The sequence below is a fragment of the Hydra viridissima genome, unplaced genomic scaffold (assembly GCF_058129835.1).
Source record: "Hydra viridissima isolate aposymbiotic clone 2 unplaced genomic scaffold, HvirCarnegie_v1 scaffold_5, whole genome shotgun sequence".
Classification (NCBI taxonomy): Eukaryota; Metazoa; Cnidaria; class Hydrozoa; order Anthoathecata; family Hydridae; genus Hydra; species Hydra viridissima.
This window is the reverse complement of record NW_028324304.1, coordinates 3,106,668-3,129,624: the sequence shown is the minus strand read 5'-3', so window position 1 is coordinate 3,129,624 and position 22,957 is coordinate 3,106,668. Positions and strand designations below refer to the sequence as shown.

Sequence of the window (22,957 nt, the reverse complement as noted above, 5' to 3'; positions counted from 1 at the left end):
ATGTGAAAACAAAATTTTAGAATATTAATTTATTTTAATTAAATTGTTAAAACCTGCCATTTAAATGTTCCTTATTAATGGAATAGAGAAAATACCATTAAGTTAAATTACTCTTTTCGATTTGTAAATTTAAAACAAAATGAATAAAAATTGCTTCATCAAAATAAAACCAAATTCAACAAATTCTATTTATAAATCTTATAAAGAAGAATTCGTTAACAAAAACAAACTATTTTTGACTTAATTATTATATATATAAAGTAAATTATTAATAATATGATATAAAATATGACATTATTATAATATATAAAATAAATTATTATATAAAAATATCAAAAAGATGTGATTTAAATAGATTTAAATTTCTTCAGAAATGTTTATAGGGGCTACCGATTTTACAACTTTTTTTATTATCATTGATAAATTATTTGTGTCATCATCAAAATCCCTTTAAGAAACATCTAGAACTAAAATGTAAAATCAATCCGTGTACATAATTTATGCCAAGTTGCAATTATAGCAACCATACTACTAACGATTGGTATTTAATAATGTTCAAAGTTATTTATCTCAGCAGACTTTCTTATGGTTCTTTGTTTTCTGCCACCGTTACGATCAGTAGCTCCTGCCAAATAGTGAACGGCTTTATGGTTATCACTTTCAGATGCATCTTTGGTTGGACCATTTTTTCTTAATGCTCCTGTGAATAAACATCATCCTTTGTAGTTGAATACAACACATTATTTGTTACTGAACATAATATTAAGAATAAAATATACATTATGTATGTTAAAAAATATGATACATATAAGTTTATATCTTTAAATGTTAATAATCATCCCTTAAAGTTTAGAAATAAGCCCTTCTAGTTTAAGATATAAATGCATGTAAGAAGACCTTAAACTTTTTCATAATTTATTAGATAAGAAATTTTTGAATAAAGAAATATTTAAATCATCTACTATACTTTATTATTAATATTATATACTGTTATACTTAGTATTATTTGAAATTTAAGATTTCTGCACAAGCATATAAAAAATAACTATATTGGCAGCTCCCAACAGTTGTAAGTTGGTTAGCAATTATCATTTTAGACCTATATAGTAACTAGGTTTCTTTGGTCTAAACTTAAAACTTTGACTTTTTCTTCACTGTTTTTTAACAAAATAAATTTAAACAAACTAAAAATAAAAACTATACTCAGTCTTACTGAAAACTTGTACCTTATTTTATCATATTTACTCTAAAAAACGAAAAAAAGAAAAGGTAACATGCAACAAATCATTAAGAATATGTTTTGTTAACCAAAAAATATATATTTATATTTGAAATTTATGCAAACATTTTTGCGAAAAAAATTTTATGTTAAAAAAAAAAAGATTTTTTTATTTTAAATTGATATATTTATCAATATTTGAACTCAAGATATAAAACTTCATTACAATCAGTTTTATAATTTTCATAAAAGCGTTTGTTGATTCAGTCGCCATCTTGACAGTCTAAGACTTGCTTCAAAAAAATTGCCGTAAACGCTATTCAGTTAGGGTAAAGTGACCAAATCCGAGCCAGTGACCAAATTTCAGCCACATTTTAAATTTAATATTTCTGTCTTGGTTTCTACTTTATGTTTGTAAATCCGAATTTTTTAAGACTGGTATGAACTCAGCCAATAAAAAACCAACATTATTTTAGTTGGCGGGTGTTTATAATAGAAGTATTATAATAACAAATACTTATCTCAAAAAAGTACTAGTTTAGATTTAAAAGATTATGTAAGCATCCAGTTTGAAGCTTATAAACATTAAATATTTATTACTTAACGAAATGGTAATTATTTTAACTATAAATATATTTCTTAAAAAGACAATTTTAGTTTTATAATTATGCTGAGTCGTTTCTATAGATTGTATTTCTGAATTAAATGCACCTGGTAGAAAGACCTAAATCCGGCCAGGTTTTATACCTTATTCCGGCCAAGACCGAAATTAGGTTCAAGAGTGTCTAAAAGTTACTCATACTTGTAAGATATTTATATTATTAGATTTTGTTCTTTTAATATAACTACTTTATGTTATATTTATATCCTAAGAGTTATCAATCTTAAATATATGGACTTATTTAGTTAAATATTTATGTAATATTTTTCAAATATGAGGACGAAGACTTAAAAATAAACAAAAGTCTAAATAATTGAATATATATTGTTTCATGTAGATTATTGCTGATAAATGAAATTATATGAGAAAATAATCTTTAATTGAAAATTTTGATAATTTATAATATAAAGTTTTCATTTTAGAATGGCTGATAAAAAAAAATTTCATAATAAGAAACAATGTCTTCCAACTCGAGGTAAATACTTGAAATATAAAGAGGAAGTGTTACTTGAAGCTATAAACAGTGTTATTACTTCACCTAAAAGGTCCGTTAGAGCTGCTGCTAAATTTTTTAAAGTACCCCGAGCAACTTTGCAGAGCAGGATAAAAGGAAAAATTGAGATTGGTGCAAAAGCAGGAAGAAAAAGTTTAATGCCACTTAATCTTGAAAAAAAGTTACTTGATTTTGCAGACAACAGAGCTAGGATGGGCATTGGTTTTGGTAAAGAGCAATTCATGGTATATGCTGGCAAGCTTGCCAGAAAATATGGATATTCTTTTAAGAATGGAAAACCATCTAATAAATGGTGGAGACTACTAAACAACTGACATTACAAAAAAGTAACTCTTTGACAACCAGAATCAACAGCATCAGTTCGTCAATGTATGAATCCGATAAAGGTGGCAAATTATTTTACCGCACTTAAAGAAGTCATTAAAGACTGTCAGCCTGAAGTAATATGGAACATGGATGAGACAGGGCTGCAGCTAGACTTTAAGGCACACAAAATTGTTGCTGCAAAAGGTACTAAATATTTACATATGAGAACCAGTGGAAATCGAGAAATGATTACTTTAATTGTTTGTGTGAATGCAGCAGGAAGAGCCTTACCACCTCATGTGATTCCAAAAGGGAAAACAGTAAAATCCCTTCAAAGTTTTCAAGTTCTAGATGCCCCTGAAGGAATCAACTGGAGTCCAAGTGAATCTGGTTGGACTAAACAAGGGATTGCAAAACTATGGTTTGAGCTTACATTTTTAAAAAACATTGGACCACAACGTCCACAAGTTTTAATTTTGGATGGCCATGATTCCCACAATTTCGTGGAGTTAATAGATATGGCCATACAAAACCAAATTGAAATTGTTGAATTACCTGCTCATACAAGCAATTGGCTTCAACCTTGCGATCGAACTGTATTTAAGCCATTCAAAGTTTCATATAATAAAGCAGCCCAGGATATGATGTCTAATCACCCTGGGGTTATAATAAACAAGGCCAATTTCACAGGACTTTTAACCAAGGCCTGGAATAAAAGTATGACAAAAGCCAATATTGAATCTGGCTTTAAATCATGTGGAATCTTTCCATATAATCCTTCAATTATTCCAGCTGAAGCTTACTTGCCAAACTATGTGTATTCTGAAGACAGGTTAGTGACTAATCTCTTTGATCAAATTAAAACAATTGATAATACAACAACAGTTGAGCAGATTAATCAAATAACAGACAGCACAAAAACACTTTTACCGGATATTGAGTTGGAACAACATATAATTACCAACCCAAGATTTGCTATAGCAAATGATCATGACTATTTAGCTGAACCAATAACCGTAGTAGAAATTCCAGAACATAGAAGTGGTGGTTTAGTGGAACTAAGTATGAAAACTGTAAAACTAAAAGCTGCAAGTAATAAAGCTGCATTTACTAGTAAGTTTGAAGATAGCTTTAGGATGATGTTTGACTCTGAAATTGAACAGCCTATTGATCAGTATGAAATTGATTTTACAGTTTCAACTCCTTTAACTTCTGATTTTGTAAAAACTCGATCTTTTGCCCCAAATTTCCCTTTTAAAAATTCATCTTATCCAGGAGATGGAGATAATGATATTTTGCCATATTTAGATGCAAATTTTACAAAAAGCAAAAAAGCTAAGTATGCAGACAAGTTTTTTGTGCTTACTTCTAAGGAAGCATATGAGTCACAATTAAAGCAGGTACAAAAAAAAGCTCCAAAATGAAACGGAAAAAGAAATGCGTAAATTGAAAAGATTACAAAACTTAAAAATAAAGGAAGCAAAGATATTGTCAAAAGATAATCCTAGAAAAAAACCTTCGCTATAAAAATGAACCAATAAAAGTATAAAAAAACAATGTGTAATTTGATTATGTTGTTATGAATTTTTGTTCTTATTGCTTAAAAAAGTCTTTTATATAATTCACTGAATTCTTTTTTTTTTTTTAACATAAATATTATATTCTATGCAAACCTTTTAAAACAGTAGGTCAGATTATTACATTGACTTTAATTATCCTGATTTACACATAATAGGTTCTTAATTAAAATATTAAACCTAGTTTTATGTTTGGTTTTTATTTGCATTTTAAAAAAAAATTTCCTTTTATTTGTTACCAACTTGTAAAACGTTTTTTTTTTTTTCTTGCCCTTGGACAAGGTGGTGCAACTCATCTCCTGAAAACATATTTTTTTACAAGTTAAGGCATCCTTACTAAGTTTAGGCAAGTTTATTTATTGATTAATGCTTAGGATGAAGTTAAGAAATCATTTTCTAATTGATGTTTAAGAACATGTTCATTTTAAATTTAACCTAAATAAACTTTAAGTAAATCCAATTTTGCTAAAACTGTTTTACTTATTGTTTATCTGTCAACTGGCTAATTTGTGGATATAAAAAAGTTATTGATACAATATTTAGTAATACAATTAATTTTTAAATATTTTAAATGCCAACCCATAAAAGTATTGGTAAAAAGCTTGTCTTTGATATTGGCTGTAATTAGGTTCATTCCGCATACGCCTGGCTGAAATTTGGTCATAGTGGCTGTATTTTGGTCTATTTTATATACTTTTTGTTATCGTTGTTTTTTCAAACAATTTTCATTTACAATAAATGCTGTAATTATATCCTAAATGCTGAAAGATTTATCTTTCTAGAAATGCATAGTTTTCATATAGACCTTCTTGTTAATATGTCTGTAGAAACTATTTTGTAAAGATGCGGCTGGAATTTGGTCACTTTACCCTATGCTTTAGAGAAGTTGTCCAGTTGTGGCTAGCCAGCTCTAGCGTACCATCTGTGTAAATAGAGAGCTTACGATATGAAAACTGCAACGGCAACGGAGACGACAAAGGTCTGGATCGAGCGGTTGCGACTTGCAGTTGCGGTATTCCAATAAAATTAGTTACGAATTTCCGCTTCAAAAAAAAGAAAACATCTTGAAATAAACAGATAAAATTTAAAAATGACTCCTTTAAGAAATGCTAGAAATAGTTTATTACTTGCATTAGAATCAAATATCATAGACGACGAAAAATTTTTACAACTGTACAAATTAAATTTGTCTAAGAATCCAGATTTACCGTTTCGGAGTTAAGCAATTTTGTTTAGAAATAATGTCTGATGATGAATACAAAAGTGATTTCTACGTAGCGATATATATCGCTAACTCAATGTACTTCAACTATCTCAAGAGTTTGTATGTTATAACGGGTTAAAAGTTACTCCGGTGGAAGCACTGTATATTTTTTTAAAACGGTTTTCCTACCCATGAAGACTACTCGATATGATACTCGATATATATATATATATATATATATATATATATATATATATATATATATATATATATATATATATATATATATATATATCGAGTATATATATATATATATATATATATATATATATATCGAGTATATATATATATATCGAGTATATATATATATATCGAGTATATACATAAATATATCGAGTATATACATATATATATATATATATTTATACTTATGTATATATCCTAAATTTGTATCAGAAATTAAATAATTACTTTGTTACACTTTTGGAGCAAGTACTACTTTGATCTATTTATAAGCCGTTTTCAGAAAACGCGAATTTCAACGTTTTGACGTTGCGTAAAAAGTTTTAAAACGGCATTTCAGGGAATCCCATCCATTGCGCATGCCTAGTGTCAAATATTTATCATAAGTTGTAGAAGTTGCCGTTGCAGTTTTCTTATCGTAAGCTCTCAAATATATCAGCCCGTTATCGGATATCCAGGACTGGGATGCCGCAAACGGACCACATGGCAGTTGTTCTCTGGCAAACTAGCTCTGGTAAATCTTTTACGGTACAACAATCGTTCATATCGGCTCCGGCATGCCATTCATAGAACTTTAAAGGCCCGTAAATGGATCGCCAGAACTGGCGTAGCAGGCACTGGCCCGTTCGAGCGCTGCGACTTGGGCCGTATATCATAAATTTAGTTCATATCTTTTTTTCCATTTACAACCAGAGGTTTTCGTTCTGTTCGAGAAGTTTTGGCAAATTCATTAATTCACTAAGATAATTTGAAGATCGGAATATTAGAAGAATGAAAATCTTCATACCTCTTATTTTCTGGTCTGCAAGTTACTCTTTAAATCCCCTGGTCCGATTAATAACCTAGAACTAATTAACGGCACTTAAAAAGCAAATTTTAAAAGTGATTATTTTTAAAAGAAATTTGTTAATTTTTTTAAATATTTTAAATGATTATTTTTGAAATAATTTACTTACACATTCTGGCAATTTAATAATAAATGCTTTCGCAACATTGGGTAGCTTCCCTGATAAGCATAATTACATTTTTTTTTTCATCCCGTTGATAACAAATAGTAATGAATATAATTTTTTATCAACGGGATATATAATGAATTATATATAGATTTAGGTCAACTCCTATGAATTAAGTACTAACGTTTATATTAATAAATATAAAACCAAAGGTCAAATTTCCGTAAAATTCGAGTTATGATCACAAAATGGTTTTTTTGCTGTATACAAAAAAAATCGACAAAGCTAGAAGTACCCATTACCTAATATCCTGTAGGTAATAAATTTATTATACTGCGTATACTGCGTTATTCAATAGACCTTTTGCCAGATAACGACGTCATGAATACTACGCATTGCATTTTGGGATTGCCTGGGAGCAAACAAAAGTTAAATTCGTTAATATCCTGCCATTCTCTTATTAGTTTTTTAAAAGTTGACCACTATTATATATTTGGTTTACAACTATTTTTTTATTTTATTTGCCACACTTTTTAGTAATGGGTAAGAGTGATCGTTGTGCAGTATTTGGTTGTAACAACGATCGTCGGTACAAAGAAAAATATGTTTTGAAAGATCATATTTGGAAGACATTTAGTTTCAGCGAATTAAAATTTTTTACTTGTAAAGAGAAATATTTTTCCGCAAGGACTAAAATTATTAACAGAGAAGTAGTCGACCCTTCAACAAAAAAAAGAAAGCTATATGCTGTAAATAAGAACACAAAAGTATGTGCAAATCATTTTGAATATGGGAAGCCAACTGAGCTATCCCCTCATCCCAGGTTATATTTGAAAGGATACGAATTATCTCCTCCTCAGAGTAAAAGAAAATTACCAATGCCTCGATATACACCTATTAAAGTTTCTAGAAAACAAAAAATTACACATTTATCAAGTACCTGTACCACTACTAGTAGCAGTAACAATAATGACAACATTTTAACAATTTCAGAGTTTGTATTAAAAAAAAAAACGAAATAAAGATATTGTGCCGAGTAAAGAAATTCTATTTTAGCAAATAATCACAGATTTAAATTGACATTAATAATAAATAAAGAATTATACATAGTAGTGTACTGCTAATAATTATCACAATGTTGTTGATATTCCTATATTGATAAATAGTAAATGTCCTACTCAGATTTCTACTTTATGTCTTTTTGGATTACTTTTTTGTAACCATCTCTTAGAAACCTTATAAACAAACAATTCCAAAGTTAGTATCGGCTAAGGTTGTCATTCATTAAAACTAGTTGTTTTCATCTAGTTTATTCCCTCACAGTCTTCATTTAACCACTTTCTTGCTCTTAAACTTTACTCAATCTTTTCTGTAACTCTTAACTGAAATAGTGGTAAAATATGTGTTGTAGTGAATTAGATTTTAAAAAATCAAACATAAAAATGTATAACTTTTGTTTATATTTAGTTGTTTATTTAGTTTAAAATTTATTTTTTTCAATCATTTTATTTTTATTTCTTTTTATTTTATTCTATTTATTTAATTTTTTTTATATATATTCATTTCTTTTTTTTTTAATTTTATAATATATATATATATATATATATATATATATATATATATATATATATATATATATATATATATATATATATATATATATATATATATATTTATTTTATTCTTTTTATTTTACTTTTTTCATTTAATTATTTTTTATTTTTTTATATATATATATGTATATATATACACATTATTTTCTATTTTATTTATTTTATGTTTTTATCTTATTTTTATTCTTTTATTTATTTATTTTTCATTTACAACTCGTACATCCCATTGTTGTTTTTTGCCAGTACATGTTTTATTATGGCCTAACCTGACTTCATTCTCAATATAATGAACATCGTCAACAACTCACTTTCTTCTTCGACTGTTATTTACTTCATTGATACGGTTATCAATGAAGTAGGTAACAATGGTAGGTTTAAAGCTTCTGCCATAACAACTTTTTCTATCAAAAGTGCTTTTCGTGCACTTCCTGAACCAAGCGGGACACCTCTTGATAATAAATACGTTCTTAAGTCATCTACTTTCCACTTTGACAATTCTACTGAAGTAAAAACCATATTTAAACAAATAAATAAGAGTAATAATCTTGGCTAATACAATAATCGCTGATTTTCGCATAGAATTATTATTGTTAGAAGTTTGTTTGCTCCCAGGCGATCCCAAAATGCAATGCGTTTATAATGGCGTCGTTATCTGGCAAAAGGTCAATTAAATTAGCATACCTTATTATTCAACAGTAATAAACACATGTTATACATTTTCGGTGTGGAAAAAAGTTTGTTGCATCAAAACCTTGGTTTGTTTTAAAGTTTTTTTAAACTTACAATTTATCAATTTGTATTAATTGTCAGAACTTGGTCTCGGTAATTTTAACTTGCTTAAGACAAAATTAAACACCGATTCTTGGTCGCAAACAGTTTCAAGGATTATTTGGAATATAGTTATGGTATTGATTTATACAATTATATAGATGCGTTACGCTAGATGACTGTCCTCTGCACAGAATTGATGTTTTTGACAAAAAAAAAAAAAAAAAAAAAAAAAGGGACTGGAATTGAGCCATTTAGATGCTTAATCAACTTATTTAAGATCATTTTCCTTGAATCTTGGAGTATTATGGCAATAGAATATCCATTTAACCCAAATGAAAGCAAATTTGGAAGGCGGGAAAAAAACTCGAAACATCAAGTTTGAAATAAACTGGAAAATTGATTTTTAAAAAATTTTTAGTTAGAAAAATATGCAGCAATATATTCTAATATCAATAAATATCAATAAACCAGATTGACTATAACGTAACTATCGCATTTGCGTCAGGTTTATATTTTTAGTCACATTTTGTAGACTAACATTAATGGACTTTAATTTACATTTTAAATGGATTTTAATTTTAAAGAGTTGTTTAAAAGATAAAGAATCTAGCTAAAATAAAATGAAAAACTTTTGTTTAGCAGAAGCTTTGAAGAAATTTCGAATTTAAAGTTATAGGTGAACAGTACCGTGTCAAAATTGATAAATATTTTACAGTATAAACGCAAGAAGTCATACAAGATACGCAATTGAGGGAATTAACTGAGTCCGAAGGTGGAAGCAGCTCAAGCTAAGTACCAATTGGTATAATTGCACATGAATATAAAGTTTACCCTAGCTACTTAGGTTTACGATCAAGACAGATCAAAACCGTTAGGGGATCCTGGGAAAAATTTCCTTAAAAACTCGACTTTTGTCACCAAGCCCCTAGAAGTTATGGAGCCCATTTTAGCTTTAAAGTTTATTTATATATCTGGACAACAACAGTCTTGACAAGGCCTGAAAACAACAGTCTTTGTCATTTAAATCTTAAATTCTGATATCCATTTTATGAGAAGAAAATTACTTTCAAATTTTTCTCATTCTTGCTTGACTTTGTTAAAATAAAATTTGATAAAATTGAGCATCAAATGAATTTTTTTTACTTTAGGTTCATTTTTCATTTTCTTCCGTAAAAGTGAAGTGGGAATCATATTTAATCTTCTTTAGTAAAAGTGAATATAATAGATAATTTAAGTTGGACTTAAACTGAGTTTTGCTTCTTTTTTTTTATTTTTTATTTGATATATTCTAAGATATTTTCCAAAAAATTGGTTCAGAAGCTATTGTTAAACAAGCTTATCTATTGAGAATACAACTGCTTTTTTAATAGCCACAAAACATCATCACCTGCTGCTGCTCGGAAGAGCAGTTTATGCTCTGCTGGTTTATGATCATTCTTGATTGTAAACCTTGGAAGCTAGATTTGTGGTTCCACTAAAGTAAAAAATATTTCTGCACAGTAAAAACCAGATACATTTATATAATCGTATAACAAGACAAAAGTGTAAAGTATAGTGTAAAAAGTATTTAAAAGCTAGTTGCTATGATTTTTTTTTTTTTCTCTAACTTAGTTATAAACATACTTATTGTTTATATTTTTAAACCATTTTTTATTTGAAAAGTAAACTTCATTTATTTCAACTATGGATAATAGTTTAAAAACGTATTTAGAATAAGCAAAATATTTAACACAAAGCTATTTAATTTTTACTTTGAAATAAGATTTTCTTTATATATTATTCTAATAGTGTTAAAGCATTAACTTTTGAAAACCATGGCGGGTGAGCTTAGATGCTAATCATTTTTCAAGTAGAAAAAGTACGCTTTTTTTTTTATTTTATTTAAGAAAAGAGTTTATTTTAGATTAAAAATGAAACCATTATTAAAATTGTGTCCAAGTTTTTATTAGGAGTATTGGTTTAATCAAATCTTCCAACTAAAAGTTCTCTGTACTTTTTTCGCATCTATTCCATTACCCAATATCATGCAACGCTTTTTTATATATTAAACCTATTTTCTGTAAACTTTTAAAAATGAGCGAACAAAATAATTGTGTTCAGAATTAATGTTAACTTTGCGTATGACATTAGAAAAATAAAATAAGAAATAATTTTATTCATTTTTTCTGATTTTTTAAACGTCATATTAAATTCGTGCATCTCCATGGATAATCATAATCATCAATGTCACTTGTTTACTAATTTCATAAATGTCATAAAATGTGTAATGGATGCAAACGTGAAATAATAAGTAGTTCTGAAGAGTCTTATTTTGCATCAGTGGGAGTTTATTAACAAATCATCAATAGGATTTGCAACTTTCCTGATCAAAGAAACAAAGGTGGTAAAAAATATGTGTACCCCCCGTCTCTAGCTAACAAAACTGATTCGGTCGAAGTTCTCAAAATAGATATTTGAAACTAAAGGATTTTGTAATAATTTGAATACTGTAAAAAAGGTTTTGATTTCTAAAAGAAAGATGTTTATCCAATTGCATATTTGTATAATTGCATAATGTATATAAATTTTATTAGTTTTGTTAAAAAGGTGCAAGTCAGTAATGGCGGTAATATTTCGGAAACTCAAAAGATAACTTTTTAAAATTTGTTTGAACCAAAATGTTGATAAAAACTCCAGCTGTTCCTCATAATTTAAAAAAAAACTGTTAATAAGTAGTAAAAGTAAAATAAAATCTTAATTTCGAATTAAAAATGAGATATTTTTGACAAAAAGTAATTTTTTTATGGAGTTTATATTATCTCATATATCGAGTTTATATTATCTCATATATCGAGTTTATATTATCTCATATATCGAGTTTAAATTATCTCATATATCGAGTTTATATCATCTCATATTTCGAGTTTATATTATCTCATATTTGAAGAGTCCAGGGGTAAACGGCAGTCACATTTTCTAAGTTATTGTATTTGCCCCATAGATAGACTTTCAAAGTGTCAAACCTTTATTTCAAGTTAAAAATATATTATTATTTAGAAAAAACCAGGTAAAGGGGAAAAAATGGCAGAGATTGAGATGAATTTGTTGAAGTTACTTAGAGAGCGAAAAAAAGGAAATAAAGATGAACATCATCACAAATTCAGAAAAAAATAGAAACTATTTGCTCATAAAGCTGCTCCAGATTTAAATATCTTAAAGTTATTTATTGAAACCATTCGTTTTCATAGCAACCAAAGAAAAGCAATATTTTTTTTTGGCTGGACTTATAACTTTACCATTATAAGTCCACCCAAAAAAGTGTAAAAAAATTATTTTGAATTTACAACTAAAACAAAATTAAAAGCATAATTTTCGATGAGCCACCAAAATATACCACAGGAAACATTCTATGAGGCCGTATAAGATTACTGATGATTTACGTGAAAAGATAAAAGCGTATAATTCTTATTTTAGAGGAAGACAGTTTCACTATTCTGAAGAGATAACTAGACGCCTTCATATAGCTCAAGGAATAAATGTAAATAAAATAATGAACATGTTTGTTATTCTCTACCAAAATGAAACGCTTTTTTATGTGTCATACAGGATATTTATCAACAATGAGCACAATATTGCTTTTGTTATCCTCGAACAGACACATTTTAAGTGCGACGTACTGAAAGTAAGATTTGCTGTTTCTTCTAAAGATATTTCAGCCAATCCTAATGCACAAGATTTGAAAAAGCTTAAGCTACCATTCCTGATAGGCATTATTTCTAAATATAGGGAGAAAGATATGGGTCACATTACTTGCAAATTTCAATTCAATGAACTTTCTGATTGGGTTAAGGTTTTTAAAAATCTTCACAAGAAACCAACTCTTTTCCTTGTGTTTGAACTTAACCAGGAAATGATCAAAGAATTGACACACTTCTTAAGTTATCTCTAAGACTTTTTCGAGAATTAACGTTTTCTGTTAACACTATTGGAATAATATCCTAAAGAGGGTTTTTTGGAATGATGTCTATTTAGATAGGTTTGTTGGTTGAAACGTAAGAAATAAAAAAAACTACGATAATTAGACAACCCTTTCAACTTGTTTACTGAAAGAATATGTATATCAATATCTAAATTTAAGTTCCCTTAAAAGTTAACAAAAAAAATTTGATTTTTTGATTCGCTACTAAATGATAACAACAAAGAAGAGTAGGAAGAATTTTAGCAACTACTTGTCTGTTAGAAAATTGTTTTGTATTTATTAACATTTTTTAGAAATTTCTTAATGTTTATAATTGTCTCAAAAGTAGCTAATTATATATTTAAAATACTGATAAATAATTGAAAGATCTGAGGGCCCTCTATTGTCATCACAGTACAGGGGGCCAAATTTTTTATTGCCTGCCCTGGTGGTTCGATGAATTTTTATTAGGCTTTTGCTTGGGGAGTAGGGAAATTTTGAAATTATAACATGATAAACAAAAAAAAAAATTTAGGATGTGGTACTCAAGACACGGTGAATTGGATCCATTTCTTTAATGTATTTATTTGGTACAAGGTTAATTTTTTTTAGTGTTTTATTTTCCCAGAAACTTCTCACTTGAATATCTTTAACTATCATAGGATTCAAAATCTCCTATATCTTTCCATCAAAAGAGAAGAGTTAACCCGAGTAGCATACAATGTTGATGCAATATTTAAATGCCAATATCGCGCCAATATTGTTTGCTACTCGGATAGTTATATAAATGTCAACAAATATTTTTATGGTTTTATTTGGGTGCTCTTAAAAGGTACGAACAATGTTTTACAATAGAAAAAAAGTCCATTTTTTTAATTTCAAATATCAAGTGAAAAAGCTTGTAATTTTTAAATCATAATGGAACTATTTTCAAAATATCATTTCGTAACCAAATTAATATTGAAAAACGGTAAAGAAACTTAAAAATCTCAAATTAAAAAAATGTGACTGCCGTTTTTTCCTCTAGACTCTTCATATTCAAAACATAGAAACAAACTTGAAATAGGGAGTTTAGGCAATTTTTATAGCCAAAGTAAATCTTTTTTATTTAATATGCATTGGATTTCTCAATATATTTTATTTTCAAAATGGTTTCAACCACTTCTGTAGCTTATTTAGTTCCAAAGATATTCGTGTTTTAATATTTTCAATTCATATCATGAATTCCATCGTGACGGAATCACCGATTTGAGTTTATTTTCCACATTTATGTTATAAAAATAAAAAAACTGTAATGTGCATATTGTTATTCTATATTCATATAGAATAACAATATGCACATTACAGTTTTTTTATTTTTTTAACATAAATGTGGAAAATAAGCTCAAATCGGTGATTCCGTCACGATGGAATTCATGATATACATTTTATGAAATATTTCCTTAAAGTCTCTTGTTAAACTTTTGGCACCGAAAAAAAAACTTTTTTATCTTTTTTTTTCCTAGCGTAAAAAGTTGCGTTAACAATAAAATTTTATTAGAAATTTATCGTAAATCCAAATTATTTGAACAATTCATAAATATAAATTTTTTCAGGTTAACAAACACGCACTATCAAATGTTTAACTAACTATAGAATATGCTTTAAAATTGTTTCACATAAACTAAATTTTTAAATGTTTTTATTTATAATACGTTAAGTGTAACAAAATAATAAGCGTAAACAAAACTTTGAGGAGAATTTTTAATTTAAATTAACTTTAACTATTAAATTATCAAATGAAAAACGTGGAAATTTAACAGGACGAAAACTTCAAAATATGTAAAAAATAAATATAAATCTAAAATTTATATTTACATAAATAAAACAAAATTTAGTCAACGATTTGTTAACAATTTTAGTATCAGATTCAAAAAGAGATTTAACCACTTATAGTCTACTGTTTCGACTAATTTATTATTTTCAGCACCTATGATACTAAAAACTTTTCAAAAACAATGAATGAAAAACTGGTTGAATTTATCTATATGTTGCGAATAATTTGAACTCAAAAATTTCAATTTTCAAAATTCATTCAAAACTTCGCGAAGTTATATCTGTAAATTTACTGAAAAAAACTTTTTATTATCGGATTGCAATTCAAACTTCAGAGTATACTCTGAAGTTTGAATCGCAGTTCAATGTTAAAAACATTTTTTTTATATATTTTAAAAAAATTAGAGGATAGCCCTTTTCTAACAGTTCACACAAACAAATATATATATATATATATATATATATATATATATATATATATATATATATATGTCTATATATATATATATATATATATATATATATATATATATATATATATATATATATATATATATATATATATATATATATATACAGTACTGTGAATATGTTTTAGACCACTTCCATAATTAGACGTATTTACAATTTTTTTCCTATATAATTATTTTAAAGCCTACTTAAGTTTAATGATATACAAGAAAAGTTGAAAGAGTATATTATTTTGAATAAATAAACAAAATTGATGAGAGAACATGAGGGATTTGTTTGTTTATTTATTAAAACGATGTGTCATAATAACTACCGACCAAGCGTTCATCTAAATAAGAAATAAAAATAAACTGGTTTATAGTGATTCGGGTTCATACTCCTTCATTTTTTGTTTTTGACATTATAAAGTGCAGTGATAGAATGAATTTAGTACAATAATTATGGGTTTTGGTACATTTTTAAAAAATTGTTATTTTTTATGAACATAGTTAGACAAATCATTAAAAATATTTAAACAAAGTTATTAATATGCATTTTTAGATAAATTATATATTAGTTTTCATTTTTAAATGTTAAGTTTGCATTTTTAGATTAATTAAAAGGGTAAAGTATCTTTAATAGAGAGACAAAAAGTTATTATGCTTTACGAAGAAGGTTATTCGCAGCGCCAAATTTCGTCCAAAACAGGATATTCAAAGACTGCTGTTACAGAAATCATTAAAAAGTTTAGAGAAACTGGCTCCCTTGAAGATAGAAAGAAAAGTGGTAGATCTCCTAAGCTAACAAAAGACGACAATAAATATTTAAAAACACTTTCTTTAAAAAATAAGAAAAAAACATCAACCGATTTGGCAAAGGACATTAACACAGCAACTGGGAAAAATGTCAGCTCTTCTTGTATTCGACGACACCTACTGAAATCGGGATTAAGAGGGTGTGTTGCAATTCGAAAACCATTATTACGGCGTGGTAATAAAGAAAAACGACTTAAATATGCGAAACAACACAAAGATTGGGCCCAAGAAAAGTTTAATCGGGTTCTGTACACCGATGAGTCCAAATTCGAAATTTTTGGAACAAAAGACGCCAATATATTCGAAGAAGAATTGGAGAAGCCTATAAGCCCGAGTGTTTAAACCCTACCATTAAACACGGAGGAGGCTCTTTACAAGTTTGGGGCTGTTTATCTTCATCTGGAGTTGGTGATTTGATCAAAATAGAGGGGCGACTCACCGGGGAATGTTACGTGGATATCCTAAGGCACCATGCTGTATCATCCGGAATGAGACTAGTAGGTCATAATTTTATTCTGCAGCAGGACAATGACCCAAAACATTGTTCCCGAGTGGCAAAAAATTGTTTAAATAAAATTGCAGAGGAAGGAGTACTACAATTGATGACCTGGCCTCCCCAGAGTCCAGATTTGAATATAATTGAGCATATATGGGATTACCTGGACAGAAAGAAGGTTGAACATGCTCCCCGAAATGCTGAAGAATGTTTTGAAGTACTTCAAAGAGAATGGCACAACATACCCCAGGAATTTATAACTAATTTGTATGAATCTATTCCCCGGCGAATATCGGCTGTGATTAAGGCAAAAGGAGGACATAGTAGATATTAAGAGTTTTTTATGAAGTTTGACATTAAATAGTTTATTGTTCTATATTTTTGTGTGAAATACATGCGCTTTAATAAGTTTATAATATAGAGCTACAAACTTTAATATTAGAGAAGAATTCTCCGGATCTTTTGAAAAAATGTAAGTGGTCTAAAACATATTCACAGTACTGTATATATATAACCTTAAACTGTTATAGGTCGGAACAACATTTTTTTACAAAGGTTTCACCATAAAAGATAGAAACGAGGTCAGCAAAAAATTTCCTATCTCAGACGCTTCAGAAAAAAAGGTCAGCATTGCCGAATGCTGATCCTAATTCTTAGGGTTGTATGTATTGTCATCAAACAATTTTATAAAAAATTTGGCTTGGCTATTCCATTCATAAATTAGACAAAATTGTCTAATTTACTTAATGAAGTGCACCAACGAGAAGGTAAGCCATAGGACTTTGCACTCCATCAGTGAGTTGTCATGTTGCCTAAGGTTAGCCCTCCATTTCTGGATTCTTTCCTTTACTTGATAGGCAGTTCATGTAAAAGTAATAGTAACTCAGCCTAAGGAGAGCCCTCCATTTCTGGATTCTTTCCTTTGCTTGATAGGCAGTTCATGTAAAAGTAATGGTAACTTAGCCTAAGGTTAACCCTCCATTTCTGGATACTTTCCTTTGCTTGATAGGCAGTTTTTTTTTGTTATTTTAATTTTTAATTTTTTTTTAATTTTAGTATTTATAATATGCAGTATAATGTGCAGTTAAGCATATAGGTAAAATTATTGATATATAATATAAAAATATCTTTAAATTAAACAATATTGGTACATATAAATATATCAGATATGATTCATACCACTTATAAAGATAAAAACAACTGTACTCAAATGCAGTAAAAACAAATAACTTAATAATAGAAGAAACAAGATAAATTTATACTATAACATAATTATAAATTTATATTAAATAAAATTACCTCACAATCCTAGCTACAGAGAATACGATCACCTTTTTCAAAATCAATTAACAAAGGAAATGACCATACTTCATCAGGTTCATTATCATACTTAATAAAGTATGTAGTTCGTCTCCCCTTTAATTGATTAGTTTGTACCACTTGCGCACGTTCCCAAGATGCTTCAAGAGAATCATCTTCTCTAACACGATGTTGTATAAAAAAACCTACAAAATCAGATGGATTGTTAATAAACGTTGATAAGGAATGTTTTTTTTGTTGCTCTATTAATTTGTTTAGTCTTGCATCCTGAATTTTTTCCATTAATTCTTTTTTTTTTGCTTTTAACAGCTGCATCACGTATTATATGAGGGTTTAAATTATTACTTATATTACTTAAAGATTGTTTATTTGGTGTTAAATTTGCTCAAATGACAATAAGAAGGTTTTGATATAATTCCTCGGAAGACAAGTTTATTCATTTGCTACCTTCTATCTTTGTTTTACAAAAAAGTTTTTTGTCACATTGGACACCTAAGATTAGGCGATAAAAATTTAGTTGAGAAAGGAGCACTTTTGCCTTTAATGGCTCTTCTATATTGCGAACTGTTTCCTCTGCTTCCTCTAATGATATCCATGCCCTTACATTTAAATTTTATAAATCATTACAAGCTGCAACTTTTTTTTGTTTTTGTTTAGTTTCTTCTCTATTTTTTTTCTTCTTGCTTTGCTAGAAGGTGCATAGCTTTATCTTTTTTAAGAGCTTCTTTTCATTCATCGTATTTGTTTTTCATTATTGTTACTTTAGTTCTTGAATATTCAAGTAATTGTTTTCTTTCTTCATCTGTTTTATTATTTAGCCATTCTAATGTTTGGTTCTGAGACCACATTGTCAAAGCCTGGAGAGTTTGAACATTTGCATTGGGTTTTGTGCGAACCATTAAATCCAAAATAGCAAAGTCACTTTCTGATGCTTTGTTAGTGAGAGGGACATTAGAAGCAGATTCAGAAACTGATATAGATGGATTCCAATATTTACCACCTGGTAACTGATCAGTACACTGACGCTCCAAAATAACAAGAATTGCATGGAAAAAAATTTCAAGTGATTGCACAGTTAAAGAATCAAACTCATCATTTTGAGTGCATTCAAACAGTTTGGTGTAAACCTCATCTTGATGAAGAAGATTGGTATCCTCAAAAATTTTTCCATTCGCAGACAATAAAGAAGATGCATCCATACAAAGAGACGAAAGTCTAATTTTCAAGCGAAGTAGAAAGGGGTTTAAAAATAAAATACTATCAAGTGATTCAATAGTTCGCCACATTGGACCAGTAAGTAGTTTGTCAATAATACCTAATGCACGAACTTCAGCTATGAATACAAGATTTGAGATATCTTCTTTAATCGCTTTTAATAAATTATTAGGGTTAGGCCAAGCATAAGAAATTCTGTTATAGCATCCTTATGATAGTATAGGGCAGCTGCATTGTAATATAAAATATTAAAACAATTTCCAATAAATGGAACAAAAAAAGATTTATCGTTATGGGAGGATTGAAAAGAATTAAACCATGATGCAACACCAGCTTCCTCACTACCCCTTGAATGAAATGCCTTACATGTGGTACGAACTAACCTTACAGCACCACATTCTTTACCACTAAAAGCAAAAATAGTTTCAAAATCATTTTGAAGCAGAATTTTTTCAAAGGAATTCAAAACCTTGTCAGTTTCAGATGCAAAATTAGCAACCAAATGGAGTTTACAGAAAAAATTACTGATGTCCTTCATATTTGCTTTGACATCTGGAGAAAGCAAATCCCAGTTATTAATTGAATCAGTGTTTTTTTAAAGGGCTGATTTGACATTTTTTTTTAAAATTCACTTTTTGTGTGTTTTGTGTCCTTCTATGATAGCTTCATCAATTTATGTTAAAAATGTGTTTAAATTTTATCTTCTTACAGAAATAAAGCCACCTGAAAGTTTTTGATTTTTTTTTAAAAGGCAAATTTGTTTCAAATATGCCCTTTTTAAAAAAATCACTCTCCAGCTGATTCGTATTTTTAGCCGAAATACGCGGAAGATATAAACAGTTTCAATTTCGGAATATTCGATTTTTTTTAAAAGGGCCAATTTTTCGAAATTTCACTAATTAATTATTAACAAATGAAATGTTATAAAAATTATCAAAGTGTACTAAGATATTACTCTTGCATATATTTTTTAAAAATATATTACACAAGTTCTGTATATTTAACACTAAAAGATATAAAGAGTTTTTTTTAGTTTTCTCAAAAACAGGTTTTGAGCAAATCAGCCGTTTAAAAAAACACTGATTCAATTGCAATTGGCAAAAGTTTTTCTCTCAATGTTTTAAACTGTGAGTTAAAAAGAGGATTAACAGAAGAAAGATCAGACATTGTTGATTTAATCGATGTTATTAACTTAGCAAAATTAATTTCTTTTTCAGTAGATGAGTTGCTAACAACATCACAAATGTCATCTACTATGTTAGTAAAATTTTGCAAGACAGTTGCTGCATCTTTGCCAACCACTTCAGACAAACCAAATGATAAAGTTTTCTCACTAGTTGTAGTAATTTGGAAGTTTTGGTAATGCTTATGGTATTTCTGAGTACCATTACCATGCAAACAATTGCCTATATTAGAGTTTTCATTTGTCAAATTATTTTTAAGCATTGCTTCTGCAACTTGAAATTGACCTAAAATCAAAGCTTCCTGCATTAACCTACATTTTACAGCAGCTGATGGTAGTCTAGATAAGTTCTTTTTGGCTAGTTTGTTTAATACTACTTTTATGACTTCGTTAACACTATTCATACTCACGTTCATTGATAGAAGTTTCATGATAGTTTCTTGAATGTCATCACTGTATCTGCCATCTTCAAATGTTATTACTTCCTCATCATCTAACAAAGAAACCAATTTTTGAAGTTCTTGATTCTCTTCTTTTAAAATGTTTGTCTTATTATATAATGAAACAACTTCCTTCTCTAAACTTATAACATCTTTGATATTGTAGTCATTAATATAGTTGGTTTTATTTTGCAAAATAATTTTTAAACTACTCACTTTTTTTTGCAGCTTTATTTTCTCATTTTTTAATTCAGAAATGTTTATATCAGAATTTTCAAGAATTGAAGTAATAACTGTTATTTTATTTGTTAATTGTGATATTTTATATTTTGTTTCATTTTTTAACAAATTTATTTTATTCTTTTTTATTTCAAGCTGAGTATCATGATATTTTATTTTTTTTATTTAAATTTCTCATACTAAATGATTTTTTTTTTTACTTTAATAGCTCTAATTTGTTTTCAATAATATTAAGCTTTTCTTCTTTTTCACAATAACGCTTTTTAATTAAGTTCAATTCAGCTTCAAGTAGAGAATTTTTTGAAATAAGTAATTTTAGATTGTTTGACATATCTTCAAAATCTTTTAGATGTGTAAAATAATCCATTTTTAAATCCAACATAGATTCCATTTTCCATTTTAAAACTTTATTTTCTTTTTTAAGCATTTTGTTTTCGCTTATTAGTATTTTTTCTTTAGGGATTTCAGATACATTCACTGTATTATCAGAAAAATTTGCCACAGGTGGAAAAAAAGCCTGACCTAATAACAATGCTAGTTTGTTATGTTTTTATTGTATCTATAATTTTCTGATTGTGTCAACTAATCTATTTATCTTTTTGGCTAAAGCTTTCTTGCAGCAGAACAGTTTAACATTAAAATCCACACAATATCTACAATATATTGCATCATAAGATGTATCTTTTAATGTCAAATACCAATCATAAATACTAATATTGATCATTTTATCTAAATAAATATAGATTTTCAGTCCATCATTTGGAACAAATATATATATATATATATATATATATATATATATATATATATATATATATATATATATATATATATATATATATATATATATATATATATATATATATATATATATATATATATATATATATATATATATATATATATATATATATATATATATATAAATATATTTATATTTAAAACTTAAAAATTAGGTAAATTGAATAAAAAGTAAATTGTCAGTTATAAATAAGACTTACTAATAAACTAATTAGTTAGCAACAGTAACATCAACAGCAAAAAGTAAACCTGCTTTTAGAATACTGTAAGTAAAAATTTGTAATAAAATCTCAGCTCTTAAAAATATTATTCAACATGTGCAGAAATAGTTAGACAAGTAAGATAGAAACGGCAAATTTATCTTTTCGCACACAAAAATATCTAAAGACGGGGGAAATTTAAAAAATCTCCACTTAAAAAACAAAAAATACCAACTAATTAGACTATCAAAAAAAAAAAAAACTGATTGGCATAATAAATAAATAGTTGCAGAATCTATTTTTATGTGGGGACGAAAGAATTAGATTAATTTACTTGTATATAAATAAAACTGAAACATTTAAAATTAAATATCTTTATCAATTCTAAAGCAAAACGACGTCCCAAAAAAAATTATTGTAGTGCAACCTTTTCTAAAAAAAATAGCATCTATATATACGTATATACTATTTATTTTCATGGGTGGGTTTTTATTCTTCTTCACCTACATAAAATCATTTGTTGCGTTTTTTGGACGAAGTTTTTCAAAAACGTACGATATTTTTTTTTTCCGTGACAAAATGTCACGTGACAAAACTCCCTAGTTGAAAAATATTTTAAAACTTAGATTCTTATGTATGCAGCTACTAAACTCTATGACCAAGACAAAAATATGGTGGCATTACCTCTTCTCCATCTAAAAAGTGTGGGGTTCTTGACAGCTATGATTTGCGCCCACGCTTTTGCATTACTATTTTCGAAATATTTCATGGTATTAAGTAACTTAAATTGGTTTAGCTTAAATTTGTAAATTCCATATTTATTTGAATTATGAAAGTAATTTTTTTTAAATGAATTTTTAAAACAAATTATATTGTGAAACACAATATAATTTGTTTTAAAAATTCATTTAAAAAAAATTGCTTCGAGAAATCATAAGCTTAGTGTAAAGCATAACTTTATTAACTTAAACTTTTCTGAATGTC

At 27.7% G+C, this 22,957-nt stretch overlaps 1 long non-coding RNA gene and 1 pseudogene across 2 annotated transcripts; both read right to left on the bottom strand.

Moving 5' to 3' along the window:
* Positions 1-332: 332 nt before the first annotated feature.
* Positions 333-22,123, bottom strand: LOC149887992 (uncharacterized). 2 transcript variants are annotated; one of them, XR_016452555.1, is made up of 4 exons: positions 21,974-22,117; positions 17,874-18,079; positions 10,449-10,535; positions 333-700 (listed from the first exon to the last, which is right to left on the bottom strand). It is a non-coding gene; the product is annotated as an uncharacterized LOC149887992 (long non-coding RNA). The 2 variants fall into 2 exon arrangements; XR_016452556.1 differs by lacking the exon at positions 333-700 and adding an exon at positions 8,434-8,703 and having other exon boundaries at positions 9,585-10,535; positions 21,974-22,123.
* Positions 18,100-21,725, bottom strand: LOC149887993 (uncharacterized; annotated as a pseudogene).
* Positions 22,124-22,957: the final 834 nt, after the last annotated feature.